The sequence below is a fragment of the Schistocerca serialis genome, chromosome 5 (genome assembly GCF_023864345.2).
Source record: "Schistocerca serialis cubense isolate TAMUIC-IGC-003099 chromosome 5, iqSchSeri2.2, whole genome shotgun sequence".
Lineage (NCBI taxonomy): Eukaryota > Metazoa > Arthropoda > Insecta > Orthoptera > Acrididae > Schistocerca > Schistocerca serialis.
Window position 1 is genome coordinate 769,895,466 of NC_064642.1, and position 23,125 is coordinate 769,918,590.

The window sequence follows — 23,125 nt, forward strand, 5'->3', positions numbered from 1 at the left end:
CGAATACGGCAAGAACAAACTCTTTGAGAAGACGCGTCTTTGCCGTGGCAGCGAACACGAAAGCACGGAATCCCCTTCTTAATAGAAGATCCCGGAACTTCTCCACCTTCACACAGCTGCTGCTTTATCGGAACTAATTGAGGATCTTCATCCTGCTGCTCACCCAGGTTTCCAAGCAACCCCGGAATCTCCTCTAACACTGCTCCCACGCAGAAATACTCCTTGTTAGATTTGCTAGATTCGCCCGACTCGTCTTCAGAAAATATCCCACTTAATGTACTGGCCACTTGATTACCGTCGCTTTGATATGATACACCCGGAAACGGAGCGTCGAAATTCGTACCGCTCACCTGGCCACATACGAGGCCGGGTCAGAAGCCATGACAACGCATGGTCCTCAGTTTCCGAAAAGAAAAATTTACGTTCAAGATAAATTTGAAACTGTCAGACCCAAATAACACCGCTAACGTCTCTCTCTCATACATTGAATAGTTATTTTCTGCGGGGGGACAAGGATCTCAGGCATCCCCCCTTTGTTTACCTGCAAGAGAACCCTGGCAATACCGCAATTAGAATGAACTCTTTCTCAAAATTCGGTATGGTGCACTGGGTAATGTTCAGAGCGTCGAAGGATGCCTGCAGAGATTCACCCCCTACAAATTTCTATCTTTCCCATCTGAGTTGGTTAAGGGGGACTTCCAGCTGTGCGAAACACCGCACATATTTGCGGAAAAAGTTGGTGTTCCCGACGAATATAACAATGTACTTCTTATTCTCTGGCACTGGAAACTGATGCACGGCTTCGGTGCGCTCTTGGTCTATCTTACCCCACTGACGCAGCTCGTGGTCGTGCGGTAGCGTTCTCGCTTCCCGCGCCCGGGTTCCCGGGTTCGGTTCCCGGCGGGGTCAGGGATTTTCTCTGCCTCGTGATGACTGCGTGTTGTGTGATGTCCTTAGGTTAGTTAGGTTTAAGTAGTTCTAAGTTCTAGGGGACTGATGACCTCAGAAGTTAAGTCCCATAGTGCTCAGAGCCATTTGAACCATTTTGAACCTAGAAAGGCAATGTTCTTCTTCACTAGGTTAAACTTCAATGGCTTAACTCTGAATCCCGCATCCTGCAGTCGGCATAATACTTTACTTAAATGACTTAAGTGGTCTTCGAAAGTCTTACCATAAATAATGACATCATTTAGATAGTTGCGTACGGTCTTGAACTTTAAGTCACCCAAATGAGAGTGTAAGAGGCCGTGGCAAAATCAAAAGAGACTCTGTTAAATTCAAACAAATTCCAGTCTGTACAGAACGCGGTCAATGGCTGATTCAGATCCAGGACTGAAAAGTACCGTACACTTGCAAGCCAGGCACAGCAATCATGTAAATCCTCCTGATCTCCTGCAGTTGCTACTAAAAATAACAGACAAACATAGGGAGACAAAGATGGACGAATTACACCGTCGGCCAGTTGCCGAGAGGCTGCTCCCAGAGTCTAACAGAGCACAAATAGGTTCATGACCTAGTATGGCAGGCACAAACGGCAGATTAGCCTGAGCAGACACTATGATTTTTAGTATTCTTTTAATTAGTCTGTCCATACTTCCGCTTCTGGCCTCAGCTCTGCTTTCCTTTCTCTCAGAGCATTGAACATTCACGCACAAAATACCCTGCCTATAGCAACACGTCCCTGCCTTAGTGGGTCTATACTCTGATGGATTACCCCTACCTATAAATTTTTCAACCCCTAAGCTAATGTTGATACTGGTGGCGCCACACCTACGTCGCTAAAACGTGATCTAGATCCGTAAAACAATGTGGCCTATCAGCAAAGATTACTAGCGACCCATCCTCAGGACGCATTCCCTCAATAATATTGTTCACAACCTCCACTTCATGTACATTAAAACACAACGTGGTAACTGCCGTTCTAATCCCCTCAGTGTACCAGACAAAACTATCCCCATGCACCTGGGCAGGATAAACACAGCCATTAACAAGCTTATGACGAAATCTGCTGCAAAAACTAGTTTCTAATTATCTCTGCCGGAACGTCTTCGGCGACGTTCTTTCCGTTATTGGGCCAGCAATGAATCTGCTAAGTTTGTTCTGAGTCAGTGGATATATAACCGGAAAAATGATAGTATCAACAAATCATAACACCATTGCCTGAGGCTGCAAGCGGATCGTCAACCACAACAAGTCAACAAACTGCTCGTTCGTGTCCACATCCAGATTTGAAATGCCCTGAAGTACACACAGCACTGGGCAATTTACTAAATAAATCCCAATTATGAAAACTATTTGCCTCCACAGTACCAAGTACCTCAGAACCATGACTTTCCCAGGGATCAGAATCCTCTCTCTTGGCTGCATTCACATGGATAGATCAAGAGATTCCTTTCAAAATTAAGGTTCATCATTACTTTATCATTTCACATTTCAATCACTGGTTTCTATTTAGGGTCTGAATTAACGGTACTAAGGTCCCCAACACTGTTAAAAATATGAATTTTTTCTCAAGCCGTTGTCAAACACACCTCTCAACCGTCCGTCGCTTCGAGAATGCCTCCTGGCCACGACAACGCTACAGTGCTGTCCCAGAACTGCCGCCTGCAGGCGACAAACCGCTCGAGAAGCCATTGCGGCCAAACAGACTAATAACTGGCGGGAACTATTGAGATCAAAATGGGCCCGCACGGCACAGACAGGTGTGAATATTACCGAAAAATCCGTTTAACAAGTCACGGTTGTAAAATGCTAACCCGAATTCTTTACCGAAGAATGGAAAGAAATGTTACAAGCCGACATCGCTGAAAATCAGTTAGGATTCCGAAGAAATCTAGGGACAGGTGAGGCAATACTGACTCTACGGCTTCTCTTGGAAGATAGTTTAAGGAAAAGCAAACCTACGCTTACAGCATTTGTAGACTTAGAGAAAACTTATGGCAATGATGATTGGGATATTCTGTTTGAAATTCTGTTGGAAAAATATGACTTGCACAGAAACCAGATGGCAGCTGTAAATTTTGAGCAGTATGAAAGGGAAGCAGTGCTTGGGAATGGAGTAAGACTGGGTTGTTGCCTGTCCCTGATGTTATTCAATCTGTACACTAAGCAAGCAGGAAAGGAAACTAAGGGAAAATTTGGACTGGGAATTAAAGTTGATAAAGACGAAATAAAACTTCGAGGTTTAGTGAGGATATTGTAATTGTCGGGGAAAACAAAGGCCTTGGAAGAGCAACTGAAGTAAAGAGTCAGAGTCTTGATAGGAGGATATAAGTCGAACGTTACCGTAACCAAAACAAGAAAAATGGAATCTAGTCGGATTAAATCAGATAATGCAGGGAGTTTTGCTATTTGGGTAGTAAAGTAACTGATGATGGCCGAAGTAGAAAGGATATAAAATGTATAGTGTCAATGGCAAGATTGTTAACGTCGAATAAAGATATAAGTGTTTTCTGAAGGCATTTGTCTGAAGTGTAGACGTATATGGGAGTGAAACACAGACGATGAACAGTTTAGACAAGAGGAGAATAGAGGCTTTTGAAATGTGGTGCTGCAGATCGCGTAACTAACGAGAAAGAAGTAAATAGAACTCGGGAGAAAAGAAATCTGTGGCACAACTTGACTAAAAGAAGGGAACGGTTGACAGGACGAATTTGAAAACTTCAATGGGTCACTAATTTACTACTGGAGGGATGTGTTGGGGATAAAAATCGTAGAAGGAGGTCAAGAGATAAATAGAATAACCAGATTCAGAGGGCTGCAGGTTGCAGTGGTTTTTTCGGAGATGTAGAGGCTTGCTCAGAGCAGGATAGTATGGAGACTGCATCAAACCAATCTTCGAACTGAGGACCACAACAACAGTAACAGTGCAGTACTGTTTTATCTTGGACGTGCAAAGGTATTAACAAGAAACCGAATGATGCAAGCGATGGATAGGTTAATGGTAATGGCGTGCAGTGTTTAATGCTAGTCAGACATTTTTGCACTGGAAACACAAGGTGCCTCTTCTTCACTACTAGTTCACGGAAGTTGATGCTTGAAGTGAGTGGATTAGGAGACGCGAAAAGAAAAAGAGTATCGATTTTCTCTGCTGCTGTTTCACGTTTACAGTGTATTACAGTTTGTCTAAAATAACCTGTGCTGTGCTTGCAGATCAGATACATCAAAACCGAGTTCTTATATTGGGATAGCGAATCGAGTTTCTATGAGTGAATGCTTTTTAAAAAATGTGGCTAACGCAGCAATAAATAAAGCTCTTTCTTTACAGGCAGCGAGAGAGCAGTTGAATATATCTGAAAAATTCTTGGGACTAGAATAATAAACAATAATTGTACTAAAGAAAGTCTCTGACCTTCATCAGAATTATAATTTGACCCTGGAAAAAACTGAGACGTAAACTTGTGCTACAGGCGTAGCAGTTGCTTCATCAAGAAGCGACATTATGGAGATAGCATTGAGTGTGGAGGACCTGCTTGGTTCAAAAACCACGTTTAGTAAAGATAACAAAATGGAGGGAAAGTTGTGTCTAAATTCCTTTTTAAGAATAAATGTCGGTATAGGGAAAAGTGAAGTTTATTTCCGACTAAGAAAACAGGACATTAAAAAAAAAAAAAAAACTAAAGAAATATTTGATTACTTTGAACTTTTCACCATACTGTTGGGAGGAAATGATCTTCTTGACAAACTGGGATTCACATGGAATGGACTCCAGATGCACAGTTTTGTTGGACAAGTGATTGCTCGTAATTTTAGCTAAGATTTTGAGGATGTAATCGTCAGAGAAAGACGAGGCAATGACTGTTTTAGCTAGCTGTTTCGCAAAAAAACACTTTTTACCCCTTTACGGAATGATGAAGGGCGTGTACAGCAAGCCGGAATTTCAAAGGGGGACACCTCCATGGCCAGGTCTGAGTCAGCCTTCATTATCCCAGTCTTGTTCGTGGAAAGGGTACTAAATTATTTCATTCCCAGAAAACCTTTAGGGAAAAATCTTATCTCGGATGGCAGTATTTTGCATATGAGCAACGCCACTTTTTTGGAAGTAGCCAGAGATGACAACATCAATATAATGTGCCTACCGAGTAATACAACACGTTAGCTTGAGGCACTCGACCATGCAGGTTTGAAACCACTGAATACATATTGGAAAGACGCTTGCCAGACGTTTATAAGTATGAACAACGGTATGAAGATTTTATTCAGAACTCATTTTCCGCTTCAATTCAGCGTGGATTCAATTTTCTACAGCCCAGAATAGCGTTGCAGCATCTACAGCTACAGGTATCTATCCACTTATCATGGGCGCTATTCCAGTTACGCTTATCATTAATCTAGCGTCTGCCAAGCTCATTTTTAAATCTCTTATTTCTGCTTCTGCCTCTCCTGGTACGAGTGCATACTTCAATAGCTTCTCCTAAGGGCCGGCCGATGTGGCCGAGCGGTTCTAAGCGCTACAGTCCGGAACCACGCAACCGCTAGGTTCGAATCCTGCCTCGGGCGTGGATGTGTGTGATGTCCTTAGGTTAGTTAGGTTTAAATAGCTCTAAGTTCTAGGGGACTGATGACCTCAGCAGTTAAGTCCCATAGTGCTCAGAGCCGTTTGAACCATTTCTCCTAAAGTGGGTTCTTTACATTATTCTCCACGGAAGATAATGTTATGCATCTGGTGCGCATTGCTTCTGTGGTGTCACCGCCAGACACCACACTTGCTAGGTGGTAGCCTTTAAATCGGCCGCGGTCCGGTAGTATACGTCGGACCCGCGTGTCGCCACTGTCAGTGATTGCAGACCGAGCGCCGCCACACGGCAGGTCTAGAGAGACGTCCTAGCACTCGACCCAGTTGTACAGCCGACTTTTCTAGCGATGGTTCACTGACAAATTACGCTCTCATTTGCCGAGACGATAGTTAGCATAGCCTTCAGCTACGTCAATTGCTACGACCTAGCAAGGCGCCATTATCAATTGCTATTTATCTTGTGATGCCTGTACCGTCAGACCGATGTACACTAATTATGGATTAAAGTTAAGTATTCCAGCAGCAACGTACCTTATTGGCTATATTAATTACATTGTCTGTTCCAGACCTCACGTCAGCCAGTGTGAGCTTAAACGCGTACCTTTCGGCTACCGGTCATAGTGGTTTGGCTGTCTTGCCAAGTCACAACAGCTTCACCGAGATGTAGCCGTGAACATCCCGGACGTCTTGCAGGTGCAGTTCAAGAACAACGATCAGGAAGACTGCGTGACGTGATGCTATACCACGATAACGCCCAGCCTCATTCTGTTAAACTGACAAAAATCACTATAGACGAGTTGGGTTGGAAGTCATTCCGCCTCCACCTTATTCACCCGATCTTGCGTCTTCAGTTTTTCACGTTTTCCGCTCTCTGTCAAATGGCATTCAAGTAACTTCCGTTCCGGATGAAAATTTGCTTCAAACATGGCTTGACATGTTCTTCGCCACAAAACAACGTGACTATTTCAGTCGTGGAATCATAAAGTTTCCCCAGAGTTGGCAGACTGTTTTAAATAGTGGAGGAGAATGTATTATTAAAGACTAAAGTGTCAGTTATTTGTATCTGTTCCGTTTACTGAACTTATGGGAAAACTTTAGGAACTTATGCACCAGCCTAATGTAAAGATGGCTGTTGAATGTAATCGAATTTGCTCCGAAGATTTTTATGGTACGTGAACCATATATTTTTGTGGAATATTTTAGTTGTCGATGACAATGTTACATCTTCCAATAACCTACCACAATGTTAGGCAATACTACGAACCTGTGACCTGTGACTACTAATGAGGACAGGTCCTGAATTTCTGTCGATCTGTGGAATGGCGACCGCAGGATAGCTGTGAATCTGTGGAGCCCAATGCCGGATTTACACGTGAGGAGATATTTAATGGTGAAATCGCACTGGGCATTACCTCTCACAGCCGCCAATGTTATCAGTTTATAACCACAATTGTATCAGGTTTTGACAATCTGTACGCAGTCGGTATTGGCGTCACTCATTATTCTCGCATACAATTAGTGTTTGCAGTGCAATGGTCCTCGTAAATGGACTTCAATTTAACGGGCCAGATGCGGTGCGATTTTTCCCGACGACCTTCATTATAATCAGTTTACGGCAGCCGCAAAAATACTGTGCGGCCGGCGGCCGGCATTTACTGCTGCGCTTTGGTCGTTCGCATCACTGCAGGGTGCTGACCCCGACAGTAAATTGCATTGGCCGACCAGAGACGAATATACACTCGGCTACTGCTGGATGATAACACGAAAGTGCTTGTCCGACAGTAATGACCAGATATTGGCCGTTCCACAAAGAGAATATGTCGAATGTGTGCGCAACAAAACAGAATTCGCCGGGCGTCACAGTTAACATATTCGTCTAGTGATTAGCAAAGATATTACCAGCATTAACCGATCGCTCGCTGAATGATGATTTTGTGTCAATTGAAATAAATCAATTAGCGGAAAAATTTACCATATAAAAATAGAAAAAAAACAATATTTATTTGACTACATGTAGCAACAGAAAGGAAATGCCAGGAAATCTGAAATAATGGTTTCAAGAGCAATAGCAGGCGCCTTAGTGTTTCGGTAGTCCAATTAAAGACAACCAAGGAGTAACGATTTTGTATGCTCTTATATCCCAATAGTGCTTCTCTTTCTCCTCCTTTTTAGAAACAGTGTAGTGTAATATCTTCCATGTCTCCTGTAGCAGAAATTTGTAATACTGATTAAATTTTCAGGTGAAATGCACCACATTGTAGAGCACGGTTGATTAATCAAATAATTAATCACGACATTTCTATTAATTTTCTGACAGTGTGTATACATATGTCATGATTTGCACTCAAAAGAGAAAACCAAGTTATCCGTGCACTACCTCCCACCTGCTCGCTATTAATGCTACGTTTACCAGCAACAAATAATCGTGCTACAAGCTCGGCTTAGCCGGAGGATCTCATGTTGTCGCGTTTCCCACACGTAACAGAGACCAGAAATGAACACAGACACAGGATCGTTGGCACTGCACATTCCACGGTCGATAAATTGTATCTCGGCCTCATGAGCCAGCGTAGGTGCCACTACATGTGTAACACAGGAGTACACAGAAAAAAACAAGCTCATGCACTTGGTGGAGATTTTCTCGTACTGGTAAGGAGATAAAATAGTGCTGTAACACGGCCTTCGTCTCCCACAACACTCAGCAGGTGATCTACATTTTACGTAAATGCAGTAGGTTGCGAATTGTGCCATAATGGTTAGATCAACGCTCCAAGTATAAAGACGTTTATGTGGCTGTTACGTTCAATCCATTTCATCTATTTACTGTATATGGTACCGAATAAATAAGTTCGGCTTGCTTTAGACTCATCTAGAACTAAACGTAATTCACCAACGATGTGTTAGAGTATGCCGCCGGCCGCGGTGGCCGTGCGGTTCTAGGCGCTGCAGTCTGGAACCACGGGACTGCTACGGTCGCAGGTTCGAATCCTGCCTCCGGCATGGATGTGTGTGATGTTCTTAGGTTAGTTAGGTTTAAGTAGTTCTAGGATCTAGGGGACTGATGACCTAAGATGTTAAGTCTCATAGTGCTCAGAGCCATTTGAACCTACTGGATAACGACATCGCTTGAACCGCTTTTTTTTTTTTTTTTTTTTTTTTTTTTACAGTATGCCGTGATTATCCATCACTGTCAAGTAGTCAGCAGGCCACAGTAACAGAGTGTGTTTTTGAAGTTTTTTTCGTCCCGTTATGTAATAGATGTAATCTACAGCTTTTCGGCTAGATTCTGTCTATGCATCGTGTTATGGTTACTCTAATATCCTTACAAAATGGTTCAAATGGCTCTGAGCACTATAGGACTTAACATCTGAGGTCATCAGTCCCCTAGAACTTAGAATTACTTAAACCTAACTAACCTAAGGACGTCACACACATCCATGCTCTAGGCAGGATTCGAACCTGCGACCGCAACGGAATATCTTTACACCAGTTCATTATATCCATAGGTATAATGTTCTTCTTCTGAACTTACTGTCATTTTAATCGATTTTAATGTGAGGCGTGTGTATTAGTGTTAGTAGGGAAATTGATGACTCAACAGTTTAGCGCCCTAAAACCGTAAGTCTCCTCCAGCTCCTTCTCCTCATCCTCATCACAAATCTTCATATGTTGTGCGTGGTTGTTAATAGGTCATAGTTCAACTTCGCCCTGCAATGCCCTTTGTATGTTGTGGAGCCCACATCAAGATCAGGGAGAAATTGGGAGCTCATGAGACACTCTGGTTTCTGCCATGGGAGCAGCTGTAATGTCTTTTATTTGTATATCTTTCGAAAAAGTAACATGAACATTTCAAAACGGAATTATATTTCGTTAGTATTATTCCCTAAGAATGTTCACGGATGAACTGTAGGTCTTTACACGGAACACGGACGTATACGTAATATGCACTGTTGTCATTTACCGGCGTTACATTTCATTATTAGATATTAGATCTTTATTTGACATCTCATTATAGTGGAAAGTCATTGTGCGTTACTGTAATTTCTCTGCTTTTATAGTTTCTCAGTGATCAAACAAAAATAACTTCAGCAATGGAAACGTTGGATGGCAGTTACCTACTTTGGTTTACATCCAACATAAATCGACGAGGTGCATTTGGGAACTGTGTAGTAACCTTAATAACTATGATAGGCCTTGGTATACGAGTTTCAGGAAAACAGTACTGGCAGACTGAGGTGTGAGGTGGATCCTAAAATGTACGTTAGTACATAAGATATCAGAACATGGCTTCAGTGCTGGCCATTAAAATTGCGATATCAAGGTGGAACACAAATAAAGTATTCCTTGTTTGCGTTTACTGTGTAGTAGTTACTCATGACTGAATTTGTAAATGATTTGTGGTTAACTAGGTGTGAGGTATAGTACATATCCGGCAGCAACAAGTGTTCCAACCCAGAAGGGTATCGAGTTACTCTGAGCTTGGATGTCAGATACAATATGTCAATACATACCTTTGCAGCCGGTGACCTGCCATTCTCTCAGCAAAAATTGTCGAGAAGTTTTCTGGGATAAGAGTTCTGGAGACCATTATGACCAGGACATCTGTCGAACAACATAGGTGTCGAGGGTAGGTGTGAATAGCACGAGCAACAGGAGACCTTTTACTACCTTGTTGAAAGATAACATTATGGGTATGTCAAAAATAGGTCAGAGCAACCGGCATTAACACGTCTGAAATGTAAAACCTGTTGCCCCGAAATCATCAGCTATACGAACCAGAGGTGACAGTGGCTATGGTATCGCGTCATAATATGAAAACCTGTAATGGAAAAACGAACGTTTCAGCCGAGGTTACAGTAGTCTTCCTCTGGATCTACTGGTAAACACGCAGAAACACTGGTACATACAGTGGAAGGCCATTTTGGCCGTGGCCGTGGTTACTCCTCTATAGGTTTTCACATTATGACGCGGCGCCATACCCACAACGCTTTTATGTTAACTGACTCTGGCCACAGAAGCCTAAGCAGCCGTATCTGGCAAAGTTTGTTCCCGTCTGGTCTCCTGTACAGGGATACGTGTATCATGATGTTCTACGTAGAACTGGGACTCGTCTCAAAAAACGATCTGGTGTGGCTTCTCCGCCGTGTTTTATCGTTAGACACACCACTGTCTGCGCACTCACCTCTTCTGCTGTGTCAAGGGAAGCCACAATAACGCACTCTAGGCTGCCACTACGCACTGCTTTAGACGTCTTGTTACTGTCTGTGTGGATGTTTGTCTTGCCGCAAACAACTCATTTCTTTCCTGGCTGTGTGAGCCGACAGGGCTGAGTAGACAATATGTGTGGCTTCTGGGGCACTACTCTTGCAGAGACACGGAGATCCTGAACGACGGTAAGTATGAACCACCTGAATCCTTCTATTCCACTGTCGCATGAAGTCCTGCGACTCCGCCTGTGTGAGCATTGGTATGACGGATTCATAAATCAAAAGCTCAATCAGATAAACACCTTCTTTAGTCAGATACGCATGCCACTTAGTTCTCCTTGCTGGAATGGTCCACAGAATCTGCAGTGTCACAGCCAGTGTCACGATTATCTGGCATTTCTTCCAATAGTGAATAGTCTTGAATCCTGTCTAATGTGTTTGTTACATAGAACTTCTTAAAGATATTTATAAGTGAAGAACTGGATTTGCATGTCCAAGCAGTCTGAATTCATTACACTATTATAGATACCGAAGGCTTCATCTGCTTCCCGGTAGAGATCAGGGCTTGATCACCTCGAAATAGCCGCGTGGGATTAGCTGAGCGGTCTTGGGCGCTGCAGTCATGGACTGTGCGGCTGGTCCCGGCGGAGGTTCGAGTCCTCCCTCGGGCATGGGTGCGTGTGTTTGTCCTTAGAATAATTTAGGTTAAGTAGTGTGCAAGCTTAGGGACTGATGATGTCACACTAATTTGAAAATTTTTTTTTCACCTTGAAATAATCAATTGCCGTACAGCTGCTTCAGATGATCTTTAAACGGCTTATTCACCACCACATCTAACACTTGTAATTGCCAACTCATGCCTCGTGGAATGACGAAAAAGTCTGTGTTTAGTTTTAGGATTTCTGTCTTCACTGCTGGTGTCAGAAGGTCCGTGGAAGCATCAAAACATGAAGGGTGAACATCCTACTATTCTTTAGGAGAGCACCTGATCTCCTGCTCCAGATTGTATAACCAATTCATCGGTCTATTATCCTCTTCCGTGGAAACGAAAAATGAGACCAGGTGGTAGCTTTCCATTTGGCATATTTTTACCATTGAGGATGATGTAGGGTCCAATCTTCATTGAAACGGAAAACACCGACAATAACACAGTGACTCGCTATGTGTCATTACACTTTTGGCAACTTTCCCTTTAACTGATGTACTGGATGGCATGCAGAAGTAAACAGTAATCACGTCAGCATTCTCGTTTTGCCCTAAAAGGTAAGCATGTTCCTTCCTCACTCTTATAAGGTGTCAGAGATATTCCACCAACTTCTCCACATTTGACGCTGGACGGTCCTCGACAAGCGATGTTCGACGTTGCACCGCAAGTCCATTGCGTCGCGTCATGCTTGCTCACTACCCCGAGCTTGCCTTAAACTGGATCAAAAAATGGTTCTAATGGTTCTGAGCACTATGGGACTCAACTGCTGAGGTCATCAGTCCCCTAGAACTTAGAACTAGTTAAACCTAACTAACTTAAGGACATCACAAACATCCATGCCCGAGGCAGGATTCGAACCTGCGACCGTAGCGGTCTTGCGGTTCCAGACTGCAGCGCCTTTAACCGCACGGCCACTTCTGCCGGCTAAACTGGATCCCGTGACACCAAATTACGTGCTTCATTTCATATGACACTGTGGGATACTGCCACTTCTTCGTTACGTTTCTCGCACAGAAATGTCACTACTTCCATTTCAGTACATTCTAAACGTCTACTATGTGGGCCACTGAAACTTTCCTACCTGGCTTCTCTTTTTTCGCACGTCCTTTGTTCTTTCGCCACCTCCGAACACTGACTTCAGTGACTCCACACTTTCTCTAAAGCACACTTTCTTTTCTGTTTTTGCATGGCGAACAACCATCATTTTGAAATCCGCGTTTTAGTAACGATTACATCCTGTTGAAAAACGCAATGTTGAAGCCCATCGTTCCACGTCACGATATCGAATATGCACTTCACTACACAGTTCAGAAGTGAAATTTCCAAAGTCAAACAACTGATAAAAAAACTGCCGCAACAAACAATTTCTGCTCTCGCACAACAATGCACAAAGCTCGTTCGTGCGTTCTAGGTTAAAACGGCAGGCGTGAGAGAGAGTAGAATTGCGGAGATAAAGCCTAATCGGAGCTCATCGTTCTATTTGGTAAAGAAAAGAAACTTCACATCGTATGCCACCAATGCAAGACGATATCTTGCTTCTGGGCACGAAATTTCTGGAGAAAGAACCGTATCCTGGATTCGGGGATATACGATATATTTACAAGCATTCAAATGTCTTTACTCTGAAATGAAGTGCCATTATGAGCCTTGCGGTGATGGCATTGACTTGATGGCTAAAGATAGTACGGGTTGCATAAATGCTGGGTAAACTGCGACGTAATCTAAGATGGTGGCAAGTCCTCCTCCCTGTCAACGACGTTACCATCATCACACGAAAAGACACGCACAGCCCCTCCACCTGTTACCCTCCCCCTTTCCGCATGTCCCCATCTCTCGCCAAGCAAAGTAACGTATGAAAATAAACCAGTCAGTCAGAATTTAACTACGAAATTACTCAAGCTTCTGACGCCAGTTTTCAAGGTACGCACAAATTCAGAAAAAATATGTAACCTTCATTTGACCAGGCGCGAAAGTAACATATTGTTGTAAAACAGCGTCGTGTTCAAATATGTTTACGTCTGAACTGACTGGATGCTATTGAGATGGGCTGTGATGGTCAGTTTACAAGGTGACCACCATTACTCTGCGTACTATTCGGTGGGACAATGACGGACAGATTACATGATGGCCGCCAGCGACGATGATGGCGCCTCTGCCGGTGCAGAGACTACGTCAAGCTTTTGGAGTGGGTCTTCCAGTTTTAACAACGCTGCAGGGTGCAGAGTCAGCAAGAAGAAATGTGATTACTAAGAATTAGTAAGCAACTTATATTTTGTTGATGCAGCGTCAAAATCTAGGTTTCCCACATTTGCAAGGAACATGATCTCGGAGAAATGCCAGCTCCGAGACTCTGTGTAATCAAAGAAACCTAGTTACTGGAACATGGAACAGATAAGTTCAGTTACTGGAGCGTGGAACAGGTAAGAGTCCAGGAACTCTGCATCCCTGTGTCACAATTGTGCGGTACAAAAATTGTTTTTCCGTTCTTTAAATCATGCATAATAACGCGATACGCCTTACGTCTTACGCGGGGCAACACTGGTCAGCAGCTCCCTGCAGTGTCTGCAGTAAGACGTTCCTCCCAGGTGGTTGCTGAAATGTGCACTCTGTTATGCAGACGTAATACTGGCTCTGTAAATCGGCCTTTATTTAAATTCCCTTGTGAAATCGGTAAACAACCACTATTTCCTAATAACCTCAACTAATATGAACATAGCATAGCCTGCTTAGTCTCTTCGTAAATTGTTGTCTGTCATCCATAACGACCTGTAAAAGTATGTGCCACTTGTCTAGGATTAGTTGTGCCAAACCGATGCAAGTCCTTCATAAACTCCAAGGATGACGTTTCAACGTAATTTATAAATATTATGAATTTATAGAATAAGTTTTTATATACTTTAAAACCAGATTACACTGAAATTAGAGAACTGATGTCATCTTCTTTTAAATTATCAGTCGAATAAAACATTTACTCATGTGATTTTGACGCAGAAAATATTCTTCTTTATCTCATGAGCTAGGTCAAGCTCATCCTTTGAGTTACTGGAATTAAACATCCCGTGCAAGAAAAAACAGCAAATTTTACTTTGCTATAGCATACCTTCTTGGTCCATTCTCTCAGCGCCTCTTTTGGCCTTAATTGTAACTTTGAACGCAAGAGGCTCCAGGGTCATAGCACAATAACTTGAACAATTTTCAACGCATCCCAAACCACCCGGTATATCAGGATGTAAGTAAATTCTTAATTAAAGCGCCCGGAATCGGTCTTCCAAATGACTTAAATTTTTCTATATTGATCCACATGTAAGTACTCTCGATTGCTATAGTGCCTCAGGTTACTGAGAAATGGAAACATTTCTGTTATAAAACCCACCACACACCATGGTTTGTGCGGAGCGATAATTGCAATACCATACATATTGAATTCCTGCAAAAAGTTATGTCGCGCACCGACTGCGATGTTATCCTCTGTTAACGGCGTAACTGGATATTACTGTGGAGAGCCGTTTGCTCCAGTCTAATCACGCCACCATACAGTGAGTCGCTAAAAACATTTCATACAAATATTAGCAAATTCCACCCCTGTAGCATGGCTTTAAGACACACTGACTGCCTGTGTGCATTGGTTCGCGTTACGATCCTTCTTATCATGATGACATGATATATATAACTAGAGGCATTAGACTGATGAATACCGATCTCTTAGATTTATGCAGAAAACATGGTCCACATGCTTCCTTTTAAAATCTCGTTTACGCTTGTTGTGGGCTGTTCTGATATGTCGCGATCCTACCTTCCCGTCTCTGAACTGGCTTTTATAAGGATTTCGAACTCCATCGTAAAACTCCTCGCATTAATACTTCGCATGGGCGTTTATGTCCCATAACCTTAAAACAAATCAGTATTCCAATTTCCTCCCCTACTAGTAAAGTCTGGTATTCAACCTATTTCATATGTTTCACATCGCTTCGTAGTGTACCTCTGACGTTATAAGCTGATAATACAGAGTTTTTCATCATGTGCAAATTCTAACAAAATCATTTTGCCTTTCCTTGTGATTATTCAGCATTCCTTCCTTCGTGTATATGACACCATCGTCAGTGTGATTGTCCTGGGGACACAGTCTGGTAAACCTTTTAAACAAAAGAAATTGGTATATCTTCCGGAAATCTATGAGAGCGGAATTTACACGCTTGCTTATATCTATTACTGGGAGGATATTGTACATGATAATCGCGATATGTGCGTGACATAAGTGGTTTTTTTCTCATCCGTTGTTGATTCTCTGAGAGAAACTTGCTTTTCTGCAGGTAAATTATACACTCTGCCTATTTGACGTTTGTTGCTTGATGCCTTCATGGTGTTGCATTTTTAAATAGCAGCACTATAGATTTAATATATTGTAAGTAGGCTGTTCAGGTTTTTTTATTGGTAACGCCACGTAGGGCTCTGTATGAAAATAACTGACTGTGTTGTGTGCAGTCTGTATCTGGTTTGCATTGTTGGAATTTGCTATTGTAGTGTTGGGCAGTTGGCTGTTAACAGCGCGTAGCGTTGCGCAGTTGGAGGTGAGCCGCCAGCAGTGGTGGATGTGGGGAGAGAGATGGCGGAGTTTTGAGAGCGGATGATCTGGACGTGTGTCATCAGTAAATTTGTAATACTGGATGTCATGAACTTATATATATATATATATATATATATATATATATATATATATATATATAATGACTTTTGAATACAGTTAAGGTAAATACATTGTTTGTTCTTTATCAAAATCTTTCATTTGCTAACTATACCTATCAGTAGTTAGTGACTTCAGTAGTTAGAATCTTTTATTTAGCTATCAGTATTGGCGCTCGCTGTATTGCAGTAGTTTGAGTAACGAAGATTTTTGTGAGGTAAGTGATTCATGAAAGTGCCATTCTTTTGTAGGGATTATTAAAAATCAGATTGCGTTGCGCTAAAAATATTGTGTGTCAGTTTAGTGTTGATCAGAATAGGTAAAGAGCGAAATGTCTGAGTACGTTCAGTTTTGCTCAGCTGTTTGAAATGCAAATAATGTAAGAGATTTATCAGCACAGTCATTCATAAATTTTTCTAAGGAGACGTTTCAATATCCTAACACAAAATTAGCGACGTACCACAATGGAGTTACGCAAATTGGTAACAAGCTGATAATGACACAAGTATCGACGGAAAATGCAGAACTGTAAACTCTGGTAGCCGATGGATGAATGTGTGACGCTGCACTGCCATTTCCCCGCTTAGCTGGTAAGGACGGTAAACAGGGGTCATATCGATACCACGGCATGAAATTTTTGCTAATTTCATCTCATGTACTCAGAAGGACAGTAGCTATGTCTCGTAGAGAGGCACTTGAACAATATACACAGCCAGCATTAGAGAAAGGACGTGTAGCTGGGCTCAAAGAAGGCGGTTGGAGTAATCGGCCACTCGCTCCACATTTGAATAGCAGCGATGCCACTACTCGACGATGTTGGCAGGAATGGGTGGACCATGGCCGGACACAACGCCAAGAAGGAAGCGGTGGACCTAGAGAGACGACAGAACGTGAGGACAGAGCAATCGTCAGAAGCGTTCAGAAGAACGGAACACCATTATTGTCGATCCGACGTGCAATTGACCATTAATAGACGGCCCACAAGGAGGAGATGGTTCAGATGACTCTAAGCACTATGGGACTTAACATCAGAGGTCATCAGTCCCCTAGACTTAGAACTACTTAAACGTAACTAACCTAAGGACATCACACACATCCATGCCCAAGGCAGGATTCGAACCTACGACCGTAGCAGCAGCTCGCTTCCACACTGAAGCGCCCAGAACCGCTCGGCCACAGCGGCCGGCGCCCACAAGGAGGCAGCTCAAATCACGGAGCCCAGCATTGACTACTGACAAGAGCTTTTTGATGTGGCGGCCGGCACATTCGGACTGGAATCTCATTAACTGGAGTGAAACTGTTTTTAGTGATGAGTCTTGCTTTGAATTTAGCCCAGTTGACCAGCGAAGACGTGTTTGGAGACGTCTCGGAGAGCGGTGGGGAACCAACCTCACTGTTGCCCGCCATATCCTCCATCAGAGAGGAGTGCTGATCCGGAGGAACCCGTAGTTTGTCATCTGCGGCACCGTTGCAGCTCAGCGGCACGTCAACAATATTGTATGCCCCGTTTTGCTGCGCTACAATGCAAGCCACTCCGGGTTTATATTTCAGCAAAGTAATGCTTACCAAAGCGTTCCTTGTCTTAACAATGCCCCATACCTTTCCCGAACTGACAGTTTGGTTTATGGACAAGGCCATCTACCCAGCTCGGAATTTTCTGAACTAACGTGGTTGGATAAGAGCTGAGTTGGACTAAAGAGTTGTTGAGTTGCTGAATTTGTGAAGCTCTTTCTCTGGAATAGACCATCCAGTGTTTTTGAAATTGTAGTCATTTGTTTATCTATACATGTACATCACATCTACCTATTCGGGTAATTCCTTTGTGATGCATGGAATTTTCTTTTCTTTTTTGTTTTGCCCTAGAGCGTATTTCTTTTTTTCGCTTTCGCCTTAGTCCCGCAGCGATCGAAGGTCGGCCTTTTTACAACGGATTTGGCAAGGTTAGTTCCTAGGGGTGGCTGGGTGACCTTCCTACCCCCACCCCGTACCCCCCTGGGACGGAATCAGTGTGCCCCAGCTGTCTGCTTCTAGTGTAAATCGTGAAATAGTGCGAACATGTTTCAAATGTCTGCGCCTCGTGTAACTGAGGCGGAACGTGGGGACCATCTCGGTATTCATCTAGGGGGATGTGGAAAACCGCCTCAAAATCACATCCAGACTGGCCGGCACACTGGCTCTCGACGTTAATCCCCAGGCGGACTCGATTCGGGGCCGGCGCACTTACCCGAGTCCAGGAAGCAGCGCATTAGCGCTCTCGGCTAACCTGGCGGGTTTTTGCCTTAGAGCGTATATCAGTAATTATCACACATACTCACCACAGCATTGAATGTAATCATGGTTATTATATAAGAAGATTTGCGTAGCCTATTTGATGGAGTAGATTCTGTTCCGCCACTCGTTTAATAACGAATTTATTTGATATCTGGCGAAATTTCAGTAGAAATTAGGAGCAGCGATGTGTTTGACAATACACTGTACTAATGTCGGTTCAGAACGGGAGGGAACACACTGAGGCCGGCCGCGGTGGTCTAGCGGTTCTAGGCGCGCAGTCCGGAACCGCGCGACTGCTACGGTCGCAGGTTCGAATCTTGCCTCGGGCACTGGTGTGTGTGATGTCCTTAGGTTAGTTAGGTTTCAGTAGTTCTAACTTCCAGGGGACTGATGACCACAGTAGTTAAGTCCCATAGTGCTCAGAGCCATTTGAACCATTTTTTTTGAACACACTGAATTCTTCTCATGTTTTCCGCTTAGTTCTTGGAATCAAGAGATGAATAAAAACGATGCGAGAGCACGCATATCAGTGGAGCTGTAGATAACATCTCTTATTTGTATTTTAAGGCTGCTGTTGCTGGTGTTCTTCAATTCGAAGACTGGTTTGTTGTTGATCTCCGCGGCAGTCAGTCCTCTGCATAATTCCTGCAACCAATATCCTTTTGAGCCTGCTTATTGTGGTCCGGATTTAGCCTGCCTCTAAATTATTATCTCTCCCGTTTTTCTGTAAGTCGAAATTGGTGACATCTTGAAGACATCAACTGGACCCTTCCTTTACTCAAGTTGTGGCATAAATTTCTTTTCTCCTCATTTCGATTCAGTATCTCCACATCAGTTATTCGATCTACCCATCTAATCTTACTGCAGCACCTCATTTGAAAGGATTTTTGTTGCCTTCTGCTAATAGATGGCAAAATACACGCATAAGCAAACAACACAAAGGCTATCGTGGGTCAACGGCTTAATAGAATTAATTTACGTAGAACAGGCTGATGTGATATAATACACTCCAATTTAACCTGACAAAAATTTTGCACGAACGAGATGAAAAACTTAATTTTAAAAATAAAAAGACTTGAAAAATTCTTCTGAAAAAATTCTTGACAAAGTGAACAAGCTATTGACATTTTATAGTGTTTGCAAGTTTCCACAATAACAATAGTAATGATAATAATAATAATAACAATAACAATAATTTCGTGTGGCTCAGTGGCAGGGTGCAAGTCTTTTATTTTGACGTCACATTGGCGACTCGCGTATACCTAACCAACCTCAGCAGTCGTACAGCTGAAACGAGATTTACAATTTAACGTGGAGTCTGAACCACATCTCATTTCTGGCGGCTCCTCACATCGTTCTATTACACATCAATCCCCCTGAATGATTTTAGGATCCTTTCAAACAATGATTTTCCTTGTTGATCGTTTTAATTAAAACACGTACTTACATGAATTCGAATACTGTGTTTCACTTGAAATTGACACCAAATCAAAATAAAAATAAATATCGGGAGTAATAAGATGTAGATGTTTTCTCTGAAGCGGCTATCGTTCCTTCGGCTAACTTTGTGGAAAGTTCAACAAGGCAAATACCATGCGCCGGCCGTTGTGGCCGAGTGGATCTAGGAGCTTCAGTCCAGAACCGCGCTGCAGCTTCGGCCGCAGGTTCGAATCCTGCCTCGGGCATGGATGTGTGTGATGTTCTTAGATTAGTCAAGTTTAAGTAGTTGTAAGTCTAGGGGACTGATGACCTCAGATGTTAAGTCCCATGGTGCTTAGAGCCATTTGAACCATTTTGAAATACCATGCAAACATTTTTTATAAACATATCTGTGTGATAGCACAAAGTTGTACCAAGTATCCAGACGCCATATGCAGTTATTATACGGCTACCGCAGCTTTCTAAGACAGTCGAAAGCGCACCAACCACACAAGTACCAATAAATATCATAAACAAAGGCCTTTTTACTACAAGGAGGCTGTGGTCTTTCGAGTTAGCAGAATAATCAGATTCATCTTCACAATTTACAGGAAATAGCTGGTTGTCATTCACTTTAGAATCATGTACCTTTATTTTAACAACACATTCATAACAGTAAATAGCACTATCTCATACACATTAGAAATTCTGAAAGCACTAAAAAATTGCAGTGATTCAGGTGGAAAGGTGACTAGAAGGCGCAAAAAAGAACTGGGAAATTTTGCTACATGACATTTACGAGCAAAGTAAACTAAAGAAATTGTGTATATGTCCTCAAATAAATGTTTCCAGATTTGAGTTCTTATGCGAAGCAGGTTATTTCCGTAGAAATTACTTTGTCATTCTTCGTGTTTCGCCGCTAACAGTTACCTCACTACCACATAAACATTCTCCTATTTCCCAGTACTCAGCTTAATAATTCATATTTTCTTCTCAGAAAGTGATATGGCGACTGAATTCAAGAAACGCGTGGGTGAAGCTTTGAACGAATTCTTTTCCCCTTTCCAGGAAATGTTAAGAGCAGCTTATTTAGCGGCTTGTATTGTTAACACGATTTTGTGTGTAATATCATTTTTAATTTTATGTACAAAAGACAATCTCCTCTTAGTCCTCACACAAAACAAAAATTTCCTGAAAGTCAAGAGGCACATTTCAGTTACATGTAATATTTTCGAAAATGCTTCGAAGTCATCCAGAAAGCAGATTTGTCACACCTTGAAGCCCCTGAAGCACGAAATATGGGCGAGACCGTGGCAGATTATCGCGGAATTCTTTTAAGAAAGTTTGAACTTTATTGGCTAGATTTATCGTTTGTAAAATTTCTTATAATTAATACATAGTTTTATAGTTAAATTGAATGCTCATTTTTCTAACTCGACAACAGATTTGAGAGTGCGAAACATTATTAACAGTCTGAAGTCGAAAGTGCAACCGTGTCTCGGGTATGGGGCAAGTTTACGCCCCTGTGATGGCACGCTTACACATACCACGGAACACAACAATAAGTGAACCAAATACACTACCCAAATTTGCAAAATATGTTTTACTGGCAGTAAAGAAAATTACAGGTTTTCTTACATGGATTAACATGGTAAAATACAAAAATTTTACTGGCAGATAAACAAATGTTACTCGCAAACTTCTATCTCTTAGCACATTATAGCATACATAGAAGTTTGAATCTTAATAATGACCTATTCATCATCATTCTCCGAGTTGCAGTGTACGCACACAAAAAATTTGTTTTCTGTAGCACAACCGCCGTGAGCCCATTTTTCGCATGTAAGGCTCTGAACCTCTTCTGGATTTCCTTTTGATTCGTTATATTGTTACAAACAGTAAATACATAGGCAGTTTCAACCTCTTCGTCAGACTACGGCAGCTTACAAGAAAAAGGAAGAAGAACTGGATGGGACGTTCTTTGAGACGGGAGTGCTCTCCGACAGAGCTCTGGAAAGGCTAGCTTGTGAGGGGAGATTGAGGGGAAGGAGGGGATACAACATGATAAACGACATTAAAGGGGAGCAAAAATAACGCGGGCCGGAAGAGATATCAGAAGATAGGAGGGCACTGAAAAAAACCTGTTCTTGGACAGAACGCTAATGATGATATCAGAAGTAGACAACAACATTTCCTCTTGTTCTTGTCGGAAGTAAAAATTGTAATGCGACATGGAGATCAGATGAGAGAAAACGCAGATCACGGCAAACTATAATTGCTTATTTATATAAAAAAACGAGAAGTGAACTGTTTGATAATCTAAAAATAACAAAACTGTATCGCTATAGATCCCACTGAAGATGTGTTTGATCAAAAAAGGCTAAATGCGCCTAGGAAAAATAAAGTAAGCTGCAGCAAGAAAAGGCGGTTTTATTTACAAAACAAGTACACAGATGTTCAATTTAAAGTACAGTAATCTCCTGTAGACGAAGATATATTTATCTGTTCTCAATTCTGAATGTTATGCTCCCTAGGAGCTTCGACAATCGAATAACAAAGTTTACCGCCCTACACGAAAGCACAAATATGTTCTTCGCGCGACGAAGTTCACTCAGCTGGTTCCGTGAAGTTTCCGAGAGCCTTCTCACTTGGTGGTAGTATTAGTCTTCCATTATCGGTGGCGCTCCAGCAGAAAAGGTTCGCGAGAAAAGTGCTATGCGTAGACGTGCCCCGTGCATAAACATGGCCCGGTCTCCCATACTTATTAAGTCAAACAAAAAACTCATTCCACGTCCAGCAGTTACATTTATGCCAGCTGAACTTCGGCTGCAGAGAAGGGTAATGTTGATTGTGATCCGTACAAACGCTCCTAGAATAGTTTCGAACAGTTAGGCCTCAAACTTCAGTGTCATCTGGTGCAACGAATAGAATAACGTGGACGGCTAAGAATCCTCGTGTTGTCTTCCAGGAGTAGTCTCAGTCACATGTTCACGACTGACGGCTGCGTCTGATGGGACAAGACTCAAAGTGCATGACCTCTCACTGTGGATCTTCTGCATCTACGTCTACATCTACATTTACATCTACATGATTGCTCTGCATTTCAGTGACTGGCAGACCGTTCACAGAACCACCTTTAAGCTATTTTTCTGACGTTCCAATCGTGAACAACGCGCAGGAAAACGACCACAAATCTTTCGGTGTGAGCTCTCATTCTTCCCTTCGTAAGTGGGCGTCAACAAAATATGTTTACACCTCTGAGGAGAAAGTTGGTGATTGAAATTTCGTGAGAAGATTCTTCCACAAGGAAAACCTCTTTTGTTTTA